The sequence below is a fragment of the Macaca thibetana genome, chromosome 2 (genome assembly GCF_024542745.1).
Source record: "Macaca thibetana thibetana isolate TM-01 chromosome 2, ASM2454274v1, whole genome shotgun sequence".
Lineage (NCBI taxonomy): Eukaryota > Metazoa > Chordata > Mammalia > Primates > Cercopithecidae > Macaca > Macaca thibetana.
In genome coordinates this window covers 89,283,414-89,302,300 of record NC_065579.1, presented here as the reverse complement: position 1 = coordinate 89,302,300, position 18,887 = coordinate 89,283,414, and the positions used below count along the sequence as shown (strand labels likewise).

Sequence of the window (18,887 nt, the reverse complement as noted above, 5' to 3'; positions counted from 1 at the left end):
ATCTAAAAATTAAGTATTGATTTTACAAGGTAAACATGACAGCCTAGACTATAAGAAATATCAGGCATTTTGCTTTCTCACCAAAAAGAACACCTGGGTACATGCTGCAGACAGGCATATAAATTGCTCAAAGTGAAGCAGTTGGAAAATGCTGTCAGATTATTCGGGTTGAGGAGCTGCCCCAGGGGCAGAACATGTCACAGTGTCACATCCCTCTTCTTTACTCTCACAACTTTCACCAGAATAAACCAGACCCTTGAAAAACAAATTCAATTACAAATACTAACTTTTTGTTAAAACTGCAGTAGCAAACTATCAAACCAGCTTCACACTTAGAACATGTCAGAACTTTTCCATGTTTCCCCAACACAGTGGAATAAACTATTTTCAGCTAATAAGTTCATCTTAGGAAAACACTCGTGTGCATTTCTATGCAATATAATTGTGGAACATACTTCTTAGTTTTCATTAGAGGATATTGAAAAACTCAGGTGTAAGGATAATTCCCCCTTTCCCTCTAATGCAGCTTTTTAGGTTTTTGACACTATAAATAAAGTGTAGAGAGTGACATAAAGAAGAGCTATGAATATATATAAATACACCACTATGGCTCCCGTCATAAGAGCTTTTGAAAAATGGTTGAACAAGTATTCATCTTCCCCAAATTGCAATCGCAAGATACTGACTGTTACACAATATGAAACAAAGGCAAGGTGAAGGGTGAGGAACCGCAGAAAGAACGGCCGCAAGGAAGACTAGTGCCCCGCAGGATAGAACCTGCTCTGTCTTGCGGGCCCCGCTTTTCTCAGCACCTTTCTGGTGTTCTGGGCTTTTCCGCTAATACCATCCACATCACCTCTCAGAGAAATAAATCTCCCTTTAAGGAAAGCCAAGCAGGCATCCGAGGTAACGTGCAGAACCGTAAATGAAAAATGTCCACGTCTAGCAGGCAGACAAGCAAAGGAAAACCAGCTGTCAGTTTCAGAGGCTCCTAGCTGTAACGGGGTTTCGGGTTTCTCTCCTCTTCTGTCTCTCTGTCTCTCTCTCTCTCACGGTGTCGCCCTCAATAATATCAGCTTTCTAATCACCTCAAATCACAAACACATTCTCTGTCCTTGTGAAATAAATGCTGATGAAACAGGAAAAACAGAGAGCAATACTCACAACAACGAAGAATTCCTACACATGCTGTTCCATTTTCTTGCTTTGAAAAGATGTAAGGTTAATTTTAAAAGCCTTGCAGAATTGGAAAAATAAAGGGGAGGGGGATTCCACCCACACAATCCTCCAGCCCACCGCAAAGGAGCCCAAAGGCTTGCTGACGTCACAGATTCATGAATGGATGTAAATTGGGCTGGTTTAGGATTCCGCACAGACTTCGCTGTGGTGTGTGCCATGAAAAAAAAGAGGGGCGGGCCCAGAGTAGGCCTGGCCAATAGGCTTCAGGCAGACATGGCCTTCCTTCTTTTAGAAGGAATCTGGTCGCAGAATAAACAGAGCCCGCCAATCAGGCATCTGCCACTGCCTTAAGACAGACTGGCAGCTTGAGAGTGTGTTTGTGTGTGTGTGCGCGCGCGTGTGTGTGTGTATGTGTGTTTCAAGCTGTGATAGTCATAAAAAATTATTACTGCTATTGAATGAAGGAATCAAAATAGAATTTCGGTGGAATCAAGGCTAACAAAAATGCATATAGAAGAAATCCCATCTTTTATTCATTAGAATTCTTTTCTTCAACCCTTTTCTTACTGCTCAGCAATATGCCTGATGCGATAAAAACAAATCAAAGTCAGGAAAACCATTTCTAAAACTAGCAGACTAGTGGACATGTATGCCCTGCCCACCACGACTTGTAAAAGCAAAATTGTCAGGAAGAATGCATGGGAACAATAGTAACTAAGAAAACAGGCATATGGAAAATAATATTGCATGAATGTAGCTGTTTTGTACAGCAGTAACATCTTGCTGACCTTCATGATGTATCAAAAGTGGATATGGAAGAAAAATTTACTACTACTTTTAAGTAGTGTACAGTGTTTCCTCATTGGTTTATTCAACTTCTGGCAGTCGATTGAGACACAGCTCCGAAAGGGTGCTTAATGAAACTTTGAGCAAATTTTGGTTTCAGTAAGATGTTTTATTATTAACAGCAAAAACAGCTGTATTAAATTCACTCGAAAAGCATCTCTTTCTTCTTTATTTTTACACTTTTCAGTTATGCAAAATTGGAAATGAATATATTTATTGTCCCCACTCCTCATCACTACACTTCACAATGACTAATACTTGACAAATACTGACCATGATTTTTCTGAACTTGGGAAATGGCCTCAAATCCTTGAAACTAGAACGATTGTGGTTAATATAAAGCCTCAGTTATGAGGTGTCCAGTGACCAAGAACATTCTGAACAGAGATCTGCTCTATTTCTCAATCAGATTATTTACACAACTGTGAGAGAAGGAAAGTGGTGGCCTGTTTCTAAGTGGTTCTGGAGGGTCTAAACCTGACCACTAGTAAGTATTGCACACTTCTTAGCTCATTTGGAAAAGGAAAACTTTTCAGGATTATTTTACACACAGCAAAGGTATTCAGTGTACCGTATATACTGAAGCAATAGAATATTGTTGGCAAACAGCATAGCCAACAAACTTCTCTAAAGGAGCTTATTATGGAATGTCACTACAAAGAACATAGGCCAAAGAAGTTTACTTAGGTAACATGGGAGTGCTAAAGGCAAATACGGTTTTGGTACACGTCCAGTAGGCCTGAGTGAACCACATTATTTAAGAACGAACAGGCCGGGCGTGGTGGCTCACGCCTGTAATCCCAGCACTTTGGGAGGCCAAGGTGGGCGGATCACAAGGTCAGGAGATCGAGACCATCCTGGCTAACATGGTGAAACCCCGTCTGTACTAAAAATACAAAAACAAAATTAGCCGGGTGTGGTGGTGGGCACCTGTAGTCCCAGCTACTTGGGAGCCTGAGGCAAGAGAATGGCATGAACCCGGGAGGCGGAGCTTTCAATGAGCCGAGATCGCGCCACTGCACTCCAGCCTGGGCGACAGAGCAAGACTTCGTCTCAAAAAATAATAATAATAAAAAAGAACGAGCAAATAGAAAGATGAAGAATATACATCTCTATTTATTTTAACAATGACCAAAGCCAACCAGGATACATTAAAAGAATCAGATTTATAAAAAACATTTTTTTCTTCCAAAACAGTACAGACTAATAGAAAGAGGCAAACTTTTTGTGGACTACGTCAATAAGATAGCCAAGAAACATCAAGTTGTATGTGTGTGTGTGTGTGTGTGTATATATATATATATATATATTTTTTTTTTTTTTTTTTGAGACAGGGTCTCACTGTCTGTCACCCAGGCTGGAGTGCAGTAGTGCGATCATGGCTCACAACCTCAAATTCCTGGGCTCAAGTAATCCTCCAGCCTCAGCCTCTCGAGAAGCTGGGACTACAGGCATGCACCACCATGCCTGGCTAATTTTTAAATAAGTTTTTGTAGAGATGGGGTCTCACCATGTTGCCCAGGTGGGTCTCAAACTCCTGGGCTCAAATGATCTTTCTTCCTCGGCCTCCCAAAGTGCTGGGATTACAGATGTGAGCCACCACGCCCAGCCAAGTTGTACACATTAAATATTTACAGCTTTTTCTACATCAATCATATTTCAATAAAGCTGTTTGTTGCTGTTGTTGTTATTGTTGTTGTTGTTGTTGTTTTTACAGACAGCTAAAGCTGGCCAGGTGTGGTGGCTCACACCTGTAATCCCAGCACATTGGGAGGCCAAGGTGGGCAGATCATCTGAGGTCAGGAGTTTGAGACGAGCCTGGCCAAAATGGTAAAACCCTGTCTCTACTAAAAATACAAAAATTAGCTGGGCATGATGGGGCACATCTGTAATCCCAGCTACTTGGGAAGCTAAGGCATGAGAATCACTTGAACTCAGGAGGCAGAGGTTGCAGTGAGCCGAGATCGCACCACTGTACTCCAGCCTGGTGACAGAGCAAGACTCCGTCTCCAAACAAAACAAAACGAAGTGGCTAAAGCTGTTGTAGAAGGTTTTCTGTAAGGTTTGATAGCAACAAAATTACTAATAATAAGTCTACTAGGGATGGGAGTAGTCTCTGAAGCAATTCAACAAAACAAGGTCTATAAATGCTTCTAATAACAGTCACCTAAGATTCTTGGCTCAATATATAACCTGGAAAATAAAAACTTGCTGGCTTTATGGACTTGCCGCTTTAGTAAGATAAACTTGGCCTGGGTGAGCATGCTTCCCATACCACAGGAACATCAGCTAGGCCAACAAAGACTCCTCCATGTCAGCTATCATGGGAAATCATTGGAAAGATAAGCTGTCTCATCAAATTATGGAAGATATAGAACTCAGTCTTGGAGGAAGTCATTATCATTTTAGAAGCAGAAGATAGGAAAGGAGATAGAGGCATGAAAAATGTATACTCTAGAGAAGTACAGCCCAAGAGAACTTGCTGTGATTACGGAGTGTTCCATAATTTGCACTAACACAGTAGTCACATGTGGCCACTGAGCATTTGAAAGATGCCTAGTGTTCTTGAGGAAGTGAATTTTTAATGTAAAGTGATTTAAATTTAGTTAACTCCAAAAATAGTCACATGTAATTGGTGGTTATGGTATGGAACAATGCAACTCTAGAGATAACAAGCCAAGTTCCAACATTATAAGTAATTTTTAATTTCAGTACATGGGCATACTAAGTGTAGAGGACTGCAAAGCCATTATCAAAGTGAGTAAGCTCTTTTAAGAACCAAATGAATCTCCTCAAACTTCAGTAATAACTGGAAAATGACTCTAGTCTTGTTATGCACGAATATATTTAAAACTAATTATTAGATAAAAATCTATAGGTAGAAATTAAGGTACAAAAATTCTGCTATAAAAATATAAGCTATTCTAGTTTTGGAGTTTTTTTGATGAAAAAATGTGTTTTTAAAAAAGCAAAACAACTCATTTAAGCCAGAATCAAAGTCCGAAGTATCATGACCCATGGGCAATTTTTGTCAGAAATGCCAGGAAAAAGAAAGAGTTTAGTGATCTCAAATGCTAATACATGGAGACTCAAATTTCCTTCACAGACAACAGTGTGTAGTGGTTAAAAGCTGGTAAAGAGATCTGGGCTCAAATCCTGTTTCTGCCACTTATTAGTTATGGATATTCAGGTAAACCTGAGTTTCAGTTTTCTCATTATTAGAATGGGGACAATAATAGCCTATATTATTGTGTGAAGGTTAAAGTAATATTATCACACATGTAAAGAGTTGCACACAGTATCTACATACAGAAGATACTCAGTAAATGATACTGGTAGCTGGTTTTATTTTGTTATTGAGATTCTGCTACTCTCTCAACAAGGGAAATTTCAACAACTGTGCAGATCCAGGAATCAGAACCATAGGAAATAATACAACATCTTTATTTTGCTTATAATAAATCTTGAACAGATCTGATATGGTTTGGCTCTGTGTCCCCACCCAAATCTCATCTTGAATTATAATCCCATAATCCCCACGGTCAGGGGTTTCCACTTTTGCATCTTCCTCACTCTCTCTTTGCCTGCTGCCATCCATGTAAGATGTAACTTGCTCCTCCTTGCCTTCCGCCATAATTGTGAGGTTTCCCCAGCCACGTGGAACTGTAAGTCCAACTAAATCTCTTTCTTTTGTAAATTGCCCAGTCTCAGGTGTGTCTTTATCATCAGCGTGAACACAGACTAGTACAAAATCTTTTCAGGAAATTCTAAAAATATCTATTCGTGACCCAATTTCCAAAGGAAAGTTCATCCAAGTCATTTTCCTTCAGGTGGTTGGGGAATATCTTTGGGGTTCTGAAACAGATCCAGGGAATCTTCAGGTAGTTATGCTAGCTGATCAAGAGCTCTATTCATTGTTTTTAAAAAGCAGCTACATTTTTTCTACATAAAGACGTAGCTTGTATAAAATGATGTGAATTAATTTGGAAAACAGTCTGTCTCCTAGTTGGGAATACTGGTCAGAATTCTCCACTTTCATATCAGAATGTTAACCCTATTTCCACACCAAAGTATATGGAGCCTTGGTCAACAACTGAATTTCAATATTCAAAGACCTCAATAGATTATTATTATACTGCCATTTTTTCCCTGTCCAGCTCCCATTAAATGCCTAGCTGAGAAAGTGATTTTTAAGAAACATCTAAGGGAAAACATCCTTATAAGCTCACTCAAATCTATCCTTTTGTCAAGGGAGATCATCAGAAAGCTACCTGCTATCTAAATATAATAAGCCTAATACACCTTAGCAGAATAACTATCACTGAGTGTTATGGTCTTGCTTTTATTAAAAATTATTATAAGGAAGATTCATATTGCTTCTGTGTTGTCCATTACCTTGAATGATATCTTCCATGTAAGGAATTCATATGAGGAATTTGTTTTACAACTTAATATGAAGGAAAAATTTTCTGTTCTTGAAGAATTATTAGGTGTCTGTCTACCTTTTAGATGACTACAATGTAATCCACTGAATTTTCATTTTTTCGACCCTGCTGCTGGGAAGCTCAGAGCCAACTTTAAAATTCATATGCTTTAAAATAAGCTAAGCACAAAACTATATATTTATATGCATACTTGCTTTCTCGTCCTTGTTTTGGGTTGGATTACTCTATTGTTAACCTTATTATATGCATTTTTTTATGATAAGCACTTCAAACTCTTTTTGAAAAGGTACGCTATAAATAAAAATTTGCACTAAATACATATCTGTAAACTTTTAAGAAGATTAAAGCCTCATGTTAAAATTCTACAGTCATCTTTATATTAAAGGTACACATTATGGCAAACTTTAAAGAATATCGTGAGTTAATTGGACTTAACTATTCAATATTTTTTATTAAAGGATAATAAAATATCTATCCAGCTGGAGAAAAGCAATTGCTTATGATACTATGCGCTATTCAGAATAAATCTTAATAGCTTAATGAAGCTTTAATGTGTTATTCCTATCAAAAGGATAACTGCCACAGAGGGATGTAAGATTCTTCTCTCATTGATAACGCAAATGTACTGAAGCAAATCAAAAGCAGACAGATTTCTCAATTAATAAAATATTTACCATCCCCAAAATACACCATTCCATAACATACAAATTCTGGCAAAATACCATAAACCGAACCTTTGTAGGATTAAAAATAATATACTGAATTTGCAAAGGTACTTTATACATTGAAAGAGAAAAGAAGACTTTATACATTACTTTACTCATCCACATAGAATTGATACTTTCTTTCTTTCTTTCAGATGGAGTTTCACTTTTGTTGCCCAGGCTACAGTGCAATGGCATGATCTCAGCTCACCGTAACCTCCGCCTCCTGGGTTCGAGCAATTCTCCTGCCTTACCCTCCCAAGTAGCTGAGATTACAGGCGTCCGCCACCACATGCAGCTAATTTTTGCTGTGTTTTTAGTAGAGACGGGGTTTCACCATGTTGGCCAGGCTGGTCTTGAACTCCTGACCTCAGGTGATCCGCCCACCTCAGCCTCCCAAAGTGCTGGGATTACAGGCGTGAGCCACCGCACCTGGCCTAGAATTCATACTACTTTCTTAGAGCTCATGTAAAAAGAGAAAGAGAGAGAGAGAAAAAAAAAAAAACCAAAAAAACAAAAAACCTCTTAACTGTCTAACTTCCATTCTTTTGATCCTGTTTTAATTTCTCCCCTTATTTAGCTAGACACAAGTTGGCATTTCCACTTTAGCCACATATTGCAGGTTACAGAATTCAATACCAAAACATCAGAGTAGTGGATATCTGCCTTTTAAAGTCGGGCGACAGAGCAAGACTCCATCTCAATACATACGTACATACATACATACATAAAGTCTGCCTCTGTATCTTCCCCATTTGAAAGAACTATCTCTCCCCTACTTTTAGTTCATATGGAGAGTGCTCCAAGAGTGACCACGTGGCACAAGGCTGGTCAACTCAACTCCCTGGTCGTAATAATTAGTGAAAGGATAGACACATCCTCCAAGCCAGCCAATAAGCATCATCCGAGTCATCCCCAGGATGTTTGACAACTATTGATAGGGTGGGGGCTGAACATTTGTTTCATCAGGACACTAGCTGTAAGGACAAGTAGGCAGAGGGCTGTCGTCTCCATCCATATATAGGGCAGAGGAAAGCAGACCAGAGATAAAGGAAAGAAGACAGATTCCTGAAAAAGGCCACTGGGCATCTAACTTCAGTCTTGTCTGAAGCCAGTTACTCTGCTGAACCTCCCAATTACATAAGCCAATCAATCCCTTCCTCCCCACTCCCTTTAAAAAAAGACACAAACTTAAACCAGTTTGATATAGGTTTCTGTCACTTGCAGCCAAAAGAGTCCTTATTAACACAATGTCATTAACTGATTCACTTTCATCCTATTCAATAAAACCAAATTAAAATCAGATTCCCTGTACTATAGAATTCCTTTTTTGACACTAATAATTTCAATATGTTGGTAGATTAGCTTTCAAATTCTGTCTTCTTACATGGTGTTTACACTTCTTACATTCTAACTCTTACATGGTGTTTACACTTTATTGTTATTATCTTTGTCATTATCAAAAGTTCAACATTTTAAAGACCCAATATTTCCTCTCAACAGCAAGCTCTATCTTTGATATTTTGAAGTCAGTGACTTTCACAGAAATCTTTTTACCGTTTATCTCAATTCATCCAGGCTTTAAGATACATTAATTCTGAAGCCCTGGGCAAGGTTACTTAAATGTTCTGTGACTCACTGCAAAATGGAAGTAATTATAGGTATAGCATAGCACCTCAACATGGTAAACAATGTTAGTTATGTTACTTAATAACCTCATAATTAAAACTATAACTAAACATATATTTTATATTTCTGAATTTCATGCTTTTTCTCATAGGTTATTCTTATTCTGTGGTTGACAGATTATAACTTTGAATCTCTTAATTTTTTTTCTATTTTTCTCTATTCAAAGGTTATAAAAGCATATTTTTCCTGTGACCTATCCTTTTTCTGACTTTCATTTTAAAGTCAATTCTGAGTTCTCTTTGCTTTTTGTTTGTTTGGTTGGTTTTTATGAGACGGAGTCTCACTCACTCTGTCGCCCAGGCTGGAGTGCAGTGGTGTGATCTCAGTTTACTGTAACCTCCGTCTCTTGGGTTCAAGCGATTCTCCTGCTTCAGCCTCCCGAGTAGCTGGGCTTACAGGTGTGCACCACAACGCCAGGCTAATTTTTCCATTTTTAGTAGAGACGGGTTTTCGTCATGTTGGCCAGTCTCAGACTCCTGACCTCAAGTGATCTGCCCACCTCGGCCTCCCAAAGTGCTGGGATTACAGGTGTGAGCCACTGTGCCCGGCCTTAATGTATCTTCGTTATATTGCACTCCTTTGGAAGTTCAGATACCTAAATTCCAGAAATAATAATTGGGAGCAAATCTGGTCCTAGACATTCTTTGTAAATGACCTTGTACTGCACTTTACAGTTTACACATTTCTTTAAAATAGGGTAGTTGTTAGTTCCATTTTACATGTAAGAAAATAAGGGCCCCAGGGAGATTGGCTCATCTAATATAGCTTTTATCTGTTATCTACTGAAAACTGACTATACTTTTAAATTCTATCTGTGACCCATTAACCCTCCCCCTTTAAAGACCTGTTTTTCATCATCCAATGAGTAAAATTAAAGATAAATTTTTAAGAAGTAGCAATGCAAAGATTAAAAAGCCAATCCCTAAGTATCAAGGAGCTTTGGTGAGATGAGTAACTATACAAAATGGTGTAGATGTTAAATTAGTGGGGCAGACAGGAATGTTTTACCTGAATTTGGGAAACAATACTACTAGAAAGGTAACTGAAATTTGGGGGCAAGAATAGTCTTCCTTGCATGGGACCATCCTACACACAGCAACACATTTAGTACCCTGCCACCCATGCTTATAACAGTCCCTGTGTTGTTCTTGAGGCATCTTTATTCTTGTCATATTTGTCTCCAGGGGACTTAGATGTTTCCCTAAGGGACGGGACGAATGGGGGCAACGGGTACACTCTCCATGCATTTGCTTCCCTAGGCACTTGGATTGCTATTGCCCTGGTTTGAAGCCTACAGGTTAGGCTACCGGGTGGTGCTCTCTGCTGCCCTCTGTTGACATAGAGAGGTAGGAGCAGACCCTTGGCAGATAGATATGTCCCGTCCCTTAGGGAAACATCTAAGTCCCCTGGAGACATATATGACAAGAACAAAGATGCCTCAAGTTGAGGCTCATCAAGAGCTCTGGGAATGTGAAGTGAGGCTGAGTCAAGGCCAAGAGCCGCTCTTCCTAGACCAGACGATAGCCGATTCTTATGATTTACTTATCTTTGGCAAGTTGGCACACTTGTGAAGGGAATAAAGGCTTGTCCTTACACAAACACAGCCTGGTCTAATGCTGCAGTTTGCTCTACTAGCCCCAGTCTGCACTGCCACTCTCTTACCCAGAGCTTGAATTAAGTCTTTCTTCTTTTTGATGGAATGACCATTTGGGGTGGGTGGGGGCGGGGGTGGTTATGGTCAGTTTCAATAAGGAGGTAGACCTTGAAGGGGAAGGATTTGGGGAAACTGGATATGAGAGAGCAGGGACAATTCCCCCAAGGTCCATATCAAATGTAAAACTGGCAAGGCACACATTAGTACTTTTCATTCTAATATAAGATTACAGTGTGTGAGTACAGCAAGTGAAGAACTAGAAGTTAAAGATGATAAGATATTAACACTGAATCAGTAAACTGTGAAGTCAGTGTTTAAAATGAGCCTTATATAACCATCCATAAACAGGTCCATACTATGTAGAGTCACACTGTTAAGTCAAATTTAGCCTAAAGCGGCCTCTTTATGTATTTAAGTTTGGCCTAAAGATTTTTCTGTACGTCGTAAACTGTAACAAGTGGAGGTGTAAACCGACTGTAGCCCACACCTATGCCAGTCACTGGGTTTTGCCCATCAAATGTAGCCAACTGTTCGAACCACGTTCAAATGAGGCAAATGCCGAGCTGGAACCAACCCAGCTGTTTCTGCACCTTGCTTTCATTTTCTGTACTGTCACTTTCCTTTTGCTGTCCATAAATCCTCTTCCATCCCATGGCTGCGCTGGAGTCTCTGAATCTGCTGTGATTCCGGGGGCTGCTGAATTCACGAATCGTTCATTGCTCAATTAAACTCCTTTAAATTTAATTTGGCTGAAGTTTTTCTTTTAACAATACCCAGCACTATAGTCATCTCTTTACTATTAGCACTGATGAAGGGGACAGAGGGGGCAGAACCCAAAAATCTTTCAGGGAAAAACTCTGTTTTAAAGTGTACTCATGAAAGTAATTATACTTTATGTCCAGGAAATACACTTAAAATTAAATAATGAAGCCGCATTGGAAAGCTCTTGGTTTTTCATTACGTGTAATTGTTCTACTCCAAGATAGAATAGTAATATCTTTACATCAAGTAGTAAAAGATAGTAGTCGTTACTAGCAGCAACCTGCCCTGAATCGACCAATTTCTATTGCATTTTTAAAATTTTATTTCATAGGTTCCAATCTAGTCTGTTCAACTAGGTTAAGAATTAAAGCTATACAGGTAGCATTCATTAAACAAGTAATAAGTAGATCCAGGAGAATATAGGAGTGAGGAAGGGGGCTGGCCACAGTGCTGATTTAGATACTCTGAACATCAATATATAAATCAAGCATACATATTTTTAATGCATGCCATCTATGTTCAAGATAACTTAACATATGCTGGTTTATATACACATACGGATAAATCACAGAACCTGATCTCAGCCTATTTTACTAGACAAGAAACACAATAAATAGGAAAATAAAAATTGTTTTAGTGGCTTAAAATTATAACAGAAGGTATAGTGGTAGAGATTGTCCTCCAGTATCCAATCTTTCCTCTTTCCTTTAGGTAAGAGAATCCTTGATCCCCACTCCTACTTTTATTTTTTGAGATGGACCGTTTTGCTCTGTTGCCCAAGCAGAAGTGCAGTGGTGTGATCTTGGCTCACTGCAACCTCCGCCTCCCGGGTTCAAGTGATTCTCCTGCCTCAGCCTCCTGAGTAGTTGGGATTACAGGCATGCGGCACCTCGCCCGGCTAATTTTGAATTTTTAGTAGAGATGGGGTTTCTTCATGTTGGTCAGGCTGGTCTCGAACTCCCAACCTCAGGTGATCTGCCTGCCTCGGCCTCCCAAAGTGCTGGGATTACGGGAGTGAGCCACCGCGCCCGGCCCCCACTCCTACTTTTAAAGTTTTAGGTAGGTACATAGCTACTCTGCTAAAAATTTCTGTACTTTCCTGGCTGTACATGTGACCACATGACTAAGTTCTAGTCAATGAGATGTGAGTGAGTGATGTTTGCAACTTCTGGGTTTTCTTAGAGATGAAGCTGCTGCCCTGGACTCTCTTTCCCCATTGCCACACTGAGTCAACTTGTACTATGCAGATGATGACAACACCCTAGGCAATGGCAGAACAACAAATAGAAGTAACCCTGGGCTTTGAATATTCTAGTGAATCAAAGCTGTCTATCTGTCCTAAATTATCTGCCTGCTTTAGGGTTGCTAATTATGAGTGTTCTTCCTTTTATGAGGGAGCAAATTTTTTGAGACTCTGTTGCTGCTACTTACTCTATATCCCAACTAATACATCCTGCTACTTGGTGTTACGTGGCTATTTATTAAATGAGATCAGTAAATGATTGCTTTAGACATTCTGAGAATTAATTACTCAGAGAAACAAGATACTGGGAGAAATCTTTTTTTTTTTTTTTTTTGAGACAGAGTCTCACTCAGTCGCCCAGGCTGGAGTGCAGTGGTGTGATCTCAGCTCACTGCAAGCTCCGCCTCCCAGGTTCACGCCATTCTCCTGCCTCAGCCTCCAAAGTAGCTGGGACTACAGGTGCCTGCTGCCACACCCGGCTAATTTTTTGCATTTTTAGTAGAGATGGGGTTTCCCCATGTTAGCCAGGATGGTCTCGATCTCCTGACCTTGTGATCCGCCCGCCTCAGCCTCCCAAAGTGCTGGGATTACAGGCGTGAGCCACCGCGCCTGGCCTACTGGGAGAAATCTTAAAACTCAAGCTACTCTGTCTTCCTTTTTTTAACACATGAATAAATACAAGTTCAGAGATTTGTCCACAGTCTTGGAATTCATGGCAGAGCCAGGAATTGATTACCAGTCTCCTGGGATCTTCTTTGCATGACATCATCCCATCTGTGGATAACAGTGACCACTAATACTGCCTCTTTCTTTGGCAGAGTCAGTTAACATTCACTCAGTAATCCTGGGACATAGAAAACTGTCCTCAATTCTAAAGGAAAGCCAACAAGAATTTTTAAAATCAGATTTTTAAAAACTTTTATTTTAGTTTCAGGCATACATGTACAGGTTTGTTATACAGATAAATTGTGTGTCATGGGGACTCGGTGTACAGATTATCTCATCACCCAGGTAATAAGCATAGTGCCCAATAGGTAGTTTTTTAGTCTGCATACTCCTCCCATCCTCCACCTTCAAATAGGCCCTGGTGTCTATTGTCCATGTGTACTCAATGTTTAGCTCCCACTTATAAGTGAGAACATGTGGTGTTTAGTGTTCTGTTCCTGGATTAGTTCACTTAGGATAATGGCCTCCAGCTCCATCCATGTTGCTGCACAGAACATTATCTCATTCTTTTTTGTGGCTGTGTAGTATTCCATGGTGTGTATGTACCACATTTTCTTTATCCAGTCTACTGTTGAAAGGTTGATTCCATGTTTGAGCTACAGTGAAGAGTGCCGTGATGATTATATGCATGTACGTGTCTTTATGGTAGAACGATTTCTTTTCCTTTGAGTGTATACTGAATCATGGGACTGCTATGTCGAATGGTAGTTCTGTTTTAAGCTTTTTGAGAAATTGTCAAACTGCTTTCCACAATGGCTGAACTATTTACATTCCTGCCAACAGGGTATATGCGTTCCCTTTTCTCTGTGACCTTGCCAGAGTCTGTTATTTTTTGACTTTCTAGTAATAGCCATTCTGATTGGTGTGAAAATCACATATTTTGTCTCAAAAGTATCTGAAACGTAACATAAGAGAAAATGTTAGCATACCATATAGTATGATTAAAACAAGGATGAACAAACAAGAAACATGGATCCAAGCAATTATAGTCAGAGATCCAACAAGATATAAGGGAAAATGGTCAAAAAAGTGTCATAGGAAGCTGGGCGCAGTGGCTCATGACTGTAATCTCAACACTTTGGGAGGCTGAGGCAGGTGGATCATCTGAGGTCGCAAATTTGAGACTAGCCTGACCAACACGGTGAAACCCCGTCTCCACTAAAAATACAAAAAATTAGCCAGGCGTGGTGATGCATGCCTGTAATCCCAGCTACTCAGGAGGCTGAGGCAGGAGAACCGCTTGAACCCGGGAGGCGGAGGTTGTAGTGAGCCGAGATTGCGCCATTGCACTCCAGCCTGGGCAACAAAAGCAAAGCTCTGTCTCAAAAAAAAAAAAAAAAAAAAAAAAAAAAAAAGGTGTCACAGAAGCAGTTCTGACAACAGAAGTGCTTTGGAAATATATGATTCGAGAATCTTTGGATCAATTCATAAGTGCTCTGTTGAACCTAATAAAATATGCTAGGGTCTGGAAATGTATTTTAAATTCTTATAAAAATTTCTATTTTTCTGTGGCCTGGAAAATTTTGATGCTTTAATCTTTTAAAAACCACCTCAGAAGGCTTTGGCCTTGGGGTCTCCCTTATGCTGACTAACCAGCAATAGACATTCTTTACCAGAAACCTCTCTTCTAAGCTGTGTCCTGGTGGAGCAGGAAGAGTTCCTGCCTACTGCACCATATGCACACAGCAAGCTAAGGGCATATAAGGAGAAGGGGAGTCTTAGGGAGGCATGAAAGGAAAGAGTCACTGTAAGGCAGTTAACTTCATTTATTCATTCAGGAAACTCTTCAGAGCACTCGGTATGTGCCGGCACTGAGCTGAGATCTGATGATAAATACGCAGTCCCCGCCCTGAAGAAGCTTACAGTCTAGAACTGGAAAGTTTCCTTCCTTAATATATCTCACACAAAGAATTTGGGCTGGGATGGAATTAAGGGTAAAAAAATTCTTCACTCCAAAATACAATTTTTGAAAACCACTCCAGACCATCTTCAGTTAGTTGAATCTCAATCTGTTCTTTTTTATTTTGAGACAGTCTTAAGACTGGGTAGATCATATACACCATGGAATTCTACACGGCCATAAAAAGAATGAAGTCATGTCCTTTGCTACAACATGGATGCAGCTGGAGGCCATTATCCTGAATGGATGAATGCAGAAACAGAGAACTAAATACTACATGTTTTCACTTATAAGTGAGAGCTAAATAATGGGGACACGTGGACATAAAGATAGAAATAAGAGACACTGAGGAAAGGAGGGAGGACAGCAAGGACTGAAAAACCATCTACTGGGTATTAAGTTCAATATTAGCGTGATGGGTTCAGTAGAAGCCCAAACCCCAGCATGACACAATATACCAATGTAACAAACCTGTACATGTGCCTCTTGAATCTAAAATTTTTTTTAAAAAGAATAGGTAGAAATGGAAGCCTTTGATTACAGTACCATATGCTTATAGCCTCTGCTTGTTCCTAGTTCACAACAATCTGATTTCTCTGCTTTTGAAAACACCATTAGCTTTTCAACCAGCCAAAGTACCAAGTGCTCCTCTTTTCTTTTCAAAACCCATAACCACTAGGCCTATCTTTCATTCATCTATCTATCTATTTATTTATTTATTTATTTTTGAGATGGAGTCTCGCTCTGTCGCCAGGATGGAGTGCAGTGGCGCGATCTCGGCTCACTGCAACCTTCGCCTCCCGGGTTCCAGCGATTGTCCTGCCTCAGCCTCCTGAGTAGCTGGGACTACTGGTGTACACCACCACACCCGGCTAATTTTCGCATTTTTAGTAAAGACAGGGTTTCACCATGTTGGCCAGGAAGGTCTCGATCTCTTGATCTCGTGATCCACCAGCCTCGGCCTCCCAGAGTGCTGGGATTACAAGGGTGAGCCATCATGCCTGGCCAGGCCTATCTTTTAGCCACCCCTCGTGGTCTATGGGACAGAATATCCACCTGTTAGTATAGTTTGGAAAGAAAAGTGACATGTCCATAGGTCCCCTGTGGTAGTGTTGCTTGCTCCTGTCATGAGTGAATTACAGAAAATGCTTGTCTAACTTTAGGGGGAATGTTATGATCTAGAGAAAATTATTACAAATACTCAAGAGATGTATTGAGCCTAAATTTCAAAATGAGCAAAATGAAGCTCCATTGAAGATCATTCAAAATGGAAGCAGGGGCCTAAAAAGGCCACATTTTCTGAGCATGTATTTTTAGTTTATTAAATTACTCAAGGCTCCATAATAAATGGTCATCTGCAAAGGGCCATTTGTCTAGAAAAGAGGCTGGTGCCTTGAAGTGGCTTTCACTGTAAGTAAATATAAAGAGAGGTAGGAGGAAAAAGGAGAATTCCAGAAAACCAGTAAAATATACTGTAATTAGTAAACAATGCAATATTTGAAAAATTAAATCCATTTTCCCCAGGAGATTATTTGTTGGAGCTCACTGCTTAGTTGGGGTATAAAATAGTCACCAATTTCATGCTACATTTATATTTATTTTTTCTTTTCTTTTCTTTTCTTTTTTTTTTTTTTTTTGAGACGGGGTTTTGCTCTTGCTGCCCAGGCTGGAGTGTAATGATGCGATCTTGGCTTACTGCAACCATTGCCTCCCAGGTTCAAGCAATTCTCCTGCCTCAGCCTCCTAAGTAGCTGGGATTACAGGCACGCACCACCACACACACCAGGCTAATTTTGTATTTTTAGTAGAGACAGGGTTTCACCATGTTGGCCAGGCTGGTCTTGAACTCCTGACCTCAGGTGATCCACCCGCCTCAACCTCCCAAAGTGCGGGGATTACAGGCGTGGGCCACCGCGCCTGGCTACATTGATATTTCTGAAATTGCCTCCATTACAAGTTCTTCACATTTAGGGCAAGTTCTTTTGTATTGTTCCCTCAAAATGCCTGATGACATTTTCAGTTGAATGAAAGAATGCTTTCTGCTGCTGCCATCTACTGCAAACCTAAAAAATATGTTTTAAAAATGTGAAAGAGAAAATGGGCTAGTATTAAAGAATAATTTATAAGTCAGACAAGTAGACTGAGATCAATATCATGCTTTACTTTAACTAAAGTATTAATTATTCCAGCCCTCTGAATGATGATCAATAAGGCAACATATAAGAAATAGAGTAAATAGAGATGTATAAAGAAATAAAGTAAGCTACACAGAACAGTATTAAATGGCTTTGTAAAGCTTCACCTTGATATACCTATATCTATATACATAATCTGTAGTCTGTTCAATATGAAAACAAGTCTCGGCTGGGCGCAGTGGTTCATGCCTGTAATCCCAGCACTTTGGGAGGCTGAGGCGGGCGGATCACGAGGTTAAGAGATCGAGATCATCCTGGCCAACATGGTGAAATCCCATCTCTACTAAAAATACAAAAAATTAGCTGGGCGTGGTGGTGCATGCCTGTAGTCTCAGCTACTTGAGAGGCTGAAGCAGGAGAATCGCTTGAACCTGGGAGGTGGAGGTTGCAGTGAGCCGAGATCACACCACTGCACTCCAGCCTGGTGACAGAGCAAGACTCTGTCAAAAAAAAAAAAAAAAAAAAGCAAATCTTCCTTTGTGTTATGAACACCTCAATTCAAAAGTATTAGAAAAATGAAGTGCAAAATTCACTTTTACTAATTTGAACAAATGTGAGTTCAAAAATTATCAAGGTAGACAGATAAACATACTAATAAGGCAGAGGGAGGAGGAGGAAAAGGTTAACAAACAAGCAATTCACAGACAAGAACGTTGCACCCTTTGGAAAGGGTATAGCAAAATAGGTACTCTTCTATACTGCTGATGGCTAAATAATTGCTGCATCTTTTTTGAAGTACAATTTGGCAATAGGTATCAGTAGACTTAAAATGTAAATATCTTTTGACCCAAGATTCAAGTTTGAGAAATTAATTCTAAATAAATAATCAGTATTCTGCAAAACAATCTAGCTACAAGGATTTCGTCACATAATTGTTTAAAACAAAAATAACTGGGAATAATATAATACTCCTAATAATGGAAGGTATTAAATAAATTATGATAAAACTATTCAATAGAACACTTAAAACCTTTACAGGTTGTATACTAAAATGTATAAGAACAGGTAAAAATATTCGTGACAAAGTGTGAAAAAAGGCAAGGAACACAATAATGGATACCAGGGGATCTAACATGTGTAGATGACTAGAAGGATGAAGGATTTAGATCATACATATATCATGCCTATCTCTGGATATAGAGAGACTGGTGGTTTTATTTTCTTCTCTTTTAATATAAATTTCTAGATTATCTGTGAAGTACAAATGTATTGCTTTTGGGAAAAGTTACAAAAGTTGATAAGGTAAGAAATATTCACTGCTATTTTAACCAAATTACTTTAACTTTAAAAAACATGTTATTGGGGTTTTGGGGAGATGTTGGTCAAAGGATACAAAACTTCAGTTAGAAAGAGTAAGTTCAGGAGAGCTCTTGTACAACACAGTGACTGTAGTTAATAACAACGTATTCCACACCACATGAAAAACTGCTAGAATAGAGTTTAAATGTCTCACCACAAATAAATAATAGGTATGTGAGGTAAAACAAAAACAAAACTTGTTACAATTTTTTTCCCTTCTAATTTAAGCAAGATAACCTGAAAAT

At 39.4% G+C, this 18,887-nt stretch overlaps 1 protein-coding gene across 8 annotated transcripts in view; it reads right to left on the bottom strand.

Moving 5' to 3' along the window:
• Nucleotides 1-18,887, bottom strand: part of MAP3K13 (mitogen-activated protein kinase kinase kinase 13) — a 195,118-nt gene that overhangs the window by 115,447 nt on the left and 60,784 nt on the right. For 2 of the 8 annotated variants that reach the window (XM_050780233.1, XM_050780239.1), the window contains exon 1: nt 1,165-17,798. The exons of the other annotated variants lie outside the window; for them this stretch is intronic. The gene's annotated coding sequence lies outside the window, so the exon portion shown is untranslated. Of the gene's footprint in view, nt 1-1,164; nt 17,799-18,887 lie in introns of those variants that run through there. 8 annotated transcript variants of the gene reach the window in all.